We start from the raw sequence: 4,647 nt of genomic DNA, 5'->3' as shown, positions 1-4,647 counted from the left end.
TGAGCTCAGTGAGCATATGGACGCACACTTGTCTTAGAGATGTGCCTTGAATGCAGCCATTTTCTGTGTATGGTCTTGCAACTTGGAAACTGATCAGAGGCAATAATTTGGGTCTTCCTGTATAAAATAGGATTTCATTCTGATATTTTTGTTTTTACCTTTATTTCCATCTATTTTCTAAGCCCTGAGACCACCCCCCCACCACCACCAAGACATGAATCAGCATTTATCTTCTTGAGATCAGGTTCTGAAAATAAAGAATATTCATATTTTAGAGACTCTTAGTACTGGTTATGTGAAATAAAAATTCACAAGAATTGCTACCAGTATTTTAATAGGGCATGGTAGCTTTCAAATACATGATCTCATGTGATCCTTATAACAGACCTGTGAAATGGACAGGGCAAAAATTAAAATCCTTGTTTTAAAGACGAGGAAGCTGAAGCTCGTAGAGCATAAATGCCTTGTCCAAAGCCAGATACCGAGGAAATGGCAGTGCTAACACCAGAACCAATTATGATTCTGTGTGTACCCGCCCCCCACCTCATTACCAGTATTTGTAAATGAGAAAGCACTCACATTGTCACACAATGTTTTTGGCTACCTTCCATGTCTCTAACCTCCCAGTGCAAACAATCCATGTTGGGAAACTGGCTACTCAAGGAACTTCTCTGGGTCATTTTCATAGTCTATTGAGAACACAGAAGATGGGATTGAGAGGGGACAACAGTGGACATTGACCATTCACTTGATTAAAGGTTCCAGATACAATGTAACTGAAATTACTTGGAGGGAAAAGCGGATTGTGGAATTGTGCGTTTTTGTTTTGTTTTGTTTTAAACTGGGACTATCCCTTTTTCCATTCTCAGAGAGATGCAGACAATGATGGAGAATATAGTGATTCCTTTTATTTGACTAATAGGATCCTCTTCAGGAAAGGTGAGGGTAGTAAATGTGTTCAGAACTCACTTAAAAACAATGGACGATTTAATATTCAGCAAATTGGGTGTTCCCTGTTTAGCTTTCTCTTGTTAGAATAATGGAATTTGAGCATTTAGAACATGGCTTGTTTTGAAATGATGCATGAGTTCCCAAAAACCTTGTTTAACATATTGCTGGAATAATGCATATGAGATGGTTAAAAATGGAAGTCGGAAAAAAAATTCCCCAACACCCTTAGAGGAATTTGCAATTCATAAAGTTACTGACAATTTTGCATTATAGTTGCCATGGTAACCATGCTAGGCTTCTGCTCAAATGTTTCTCAGAAGGGGAAGGAATAGTATATAATAAGCTCTTCAAGTGTAATTTTTTTTTATTGTGGTTGAATTAGTGTGTAATTCTTATGTGAGTATTTTAGTAATCCATGAACACGCACTATAGTTACGGTTCTGATTTTTTATCTCCGCATGCTTAAGCAATGTGTGAAAAGTTGCTGGCTACTAGCAATGCTTGGTAATTAATTATAAAAATAATAACAAGAAGCATTACCCACAGTAATTAATTATAAAAGTGAAAAGCATTTCAAACTTGACTATAGTAAATTTCCCAGACCAGAGCATTGGCTTGCTTATTGATTCAAAGTGCTTTCAGCCAAGCTTTCAGGCTATGTTCACAAGTCTCCCCTTGCCCTTTCTATCCTTTTTTTTTTCAGAAGAGTCCTATACAGTGAATAAATGAGGACCAATTAGACCAAAATACTACTTTCATGTGGCCATTTGGATAGGGAGCTATTTTTAAATGGTAATTGACTGTGTGTGTGTGTGTGTGTGTGTGTGTGTGTGTATGAGTGCACGCACATGCTTTGTTCAGCTTCGAGGGAGCCAGTGTAACAGCTGGGGTGGAGCTGTGCCTATCTGGACGTGGTGCTAAGGTCGTTTCGGGTGTGTTTTCCTGTGGGTTAGTGTTGAATAGAGAAGAGATATGGGCCTTGGAGTCAAACAGACCCGGATGGCATTCTAGCTCAGCATCTTGGTAGCCAACACCTAAGGCAAGTCACTTAACATCGGGAGCTTCAGTTTCCTCATTTGCGTGAATGCGATGATCATGTCTTTATTGCAGTGTTGTAAGAGTCGGAGATCGTTGGACAGGAAACGGTTGGCCCCAAGTCTGGCAGAGTGTATTAGTTGCCTCTTGTTGCTGTGACACATTTGGGCAAACCCGGTGTCTTAAAACAACACACATTTAGTACCTTATATTGCTGGAGCTCCAAGTCCAAAATGGGACTTAGGAGGATCAATTCAAGGCATCAGCAGGACCGCCTTTCTTTCTTCTCGCTCTGGACGCGAATCTGGTTTTCACTGTCCTTGCTGCGCTTCCAGCTTTAGGGGCCTGTCTGCATTCTTTGGCTCGAGGCCCCTTCCTCTGTCTTCGAAGTCTACAACGGCCGGTCTTTCTCACGTCTCTTCGCTCTGACACTGACTGTGTCCCCTTCCGCTCGTATCTTTGTGATGACCTTATGCCCACCAGGTAATCCAGGATAATCTGCCTATTTAAAGGTCAGTTGATTAACAACCTTAATTCTCCGTTGCCATGTCACATAACATATTCAATATTCATGGTTTCTGAGGACACCTTTGAGGGTGGAGGCAGGGGCCATTATGCTTAGCACAAATAAGTGCTAACTACGTACTTTTGTGTCATTGTTATTATTTGTAGTGTTAGTGATAGTAGAACACTTAGCACCTGAAAGAGGGCCCAAACAAGAGTTGGTAGAACAGAGACAGCTGTTAAAATCCAGAGCTGCCGGGATCAGACGTTGGCCTGTGTGGAGCTCTTTGTGGCCTCTCTGTTTTCTGATAATCACCCTTTAATGGATTTGGGTGGGTCCTTGCACTTGGAACCCATCTCCGGAGAGCCGCCAGAGGGACAGAGTCTCATTTCCCAAGTGCCTTGCCTTTACGTGTTTCTCATCATGAGCAGCTTTATTTCATTAACACCGATTGTTTAAAAAATTGTCTTCCCCAACTGCACTAATTCTTAAAACCTGGGCCTTGCCTCTCAGGAGGAAAGGCTTCAAGGACCTGGATGACCGTGTCTGGAGGTGACAATGAGAGCTCTCGGTAATAGTCTTCTAGGAGACAGGGTCTCCACACTAGAAAGTAACGTCAGCGCCTGTTGGCCCCACAAGAAAACAAGTGATGAGGGGCTCACTTGCTCGCTCTCTCTGCCCTGCAAACAGAATGGAAGAATAATTCCATGCGCAGGGGTGTCAATATTAGTAAGAAGGAAATCATTTTGACCCATGTGCCACCCAGAGCACTGTGACTAAGGGAGATCATGGAGCTACAGGGCTGGCAGTCTCATGTGCTTGGGACGGTTTAGGTGGGGCTCTAGGTAGGGTCAGGCAGCTGGCAGAGCGACTGCCCAGTTCCTTTCTTCCCTTATGAGTCAGTGCGTTTCCTTTCTCTTGCTTTCCCTCTCTGCGCGTCTTCTAGGTGGGGTTTGCATGACTGCCTCACAGATCTCTCCAGAGCCATCAAGCCACTGGAACATCTGTTCTCACTGTCGAAATGGGTTTATCTCCCATGAGTTAGAGGTGTTCTGGCTTCACTACGTAGATTGTAGTTTGGGGGAGCGATCTCTTAGCCACCGCCATGCTTTCTAATTCTTCTGTAAGAAGGCCTTATTTCTATACTTCCTCTCCTCTCACATCTCTAGGTGTTTATCCTAGTTGCTTTTTTAATTCCTTGACTCTTATTTCGTCTCTGTTCTTGTAAGTTGGGCTGACTTCTACCCCTGTCAATTTTCTGGACTTATTATTTCCTCCTCCTTTGATTTGGTCTATATATTTTCTCAAGAGAATTCAGAGGGGATTCTTTTATAAGGGCAAACAACCACTCCTCCAAGTTAACTTTTTTTCCAATTTGATTTGCTTACAGGACCCATGTTATGAACGAATTCCTAGCGTTATGCATTAGCAAAGAACAGTCAATGTGATCTAAAGAACCTGGGTGATTGTCTCTTTGTGCAGGAAAGAATAAATACAAGAATGTATTTATTTGTATCATGAATAAATACAAGAAATGCACTTATTTGCATTTCCTCTACCGTTTTCCGCCTTAGTTCTTTTACATTTCTGTGCTGCTACTGTACATAATCCTTACTACTGGGGGAAGGGGTGGGACTTTGAAAGAATGCATTTTGATTTTGCTGATTTACATTTTACCCAAATTGACCCTCTTTGAAAATACAAACTATCTGTCCTGCTGGAAAAAAAAAAAAAAAAAAGGAGATAAATGTTGCTATTTACCGGTAGCAAGATAAATGGGAAAGAGGAAGGATATTCCAACTGCAAACTTGTCTTCTCTTTTACTTGAGAACTAGGACAAAATCGTGGTCTCTTCAATGTGCATATTCAATAAATGCAATAGGAATCCAATACATTAATTGATATTTAAGCATATAAAAGAATGTTTTAATTTCTACCCAAAGGATTAATTAATTTCTACCCAGGGGCTTTGCTTTGGAAAGCATCTATTCCCTTCTTGTTTTCCAACTCCAGGGGCTATTCAGTTTTCCTGTCTTTCGGAAATATAGCTAGAACTTACTGAAGTTCTACGTTCTAGTCTTATTACGCTTGAGGATCTCTACACTCTTGGTTTCCGTACTTAGGTTGACAGATGCCAGAAGAATGGCCTAGTGTCA

The sequence above is a fragment of the Panthera uncia genome (genome assembly GCF_023721935.1).
Source record: "Panthera uncia isolate 11264 chromosome C1 unlocalized genomic scaffold, Puncia_PCG_1.0 HiC_scaffold_3, whole genome shotgun sequence".
NCBI lineage: Eukaryota > Metazoa > Chordata > Mammalia > Carnivora > Felidae > Panthera > Panthera uncia.
The sequence above is the reverse complement of the archived record's forward strand: the minus strand, read 5'-3'. Positions refer to the sequence as shown.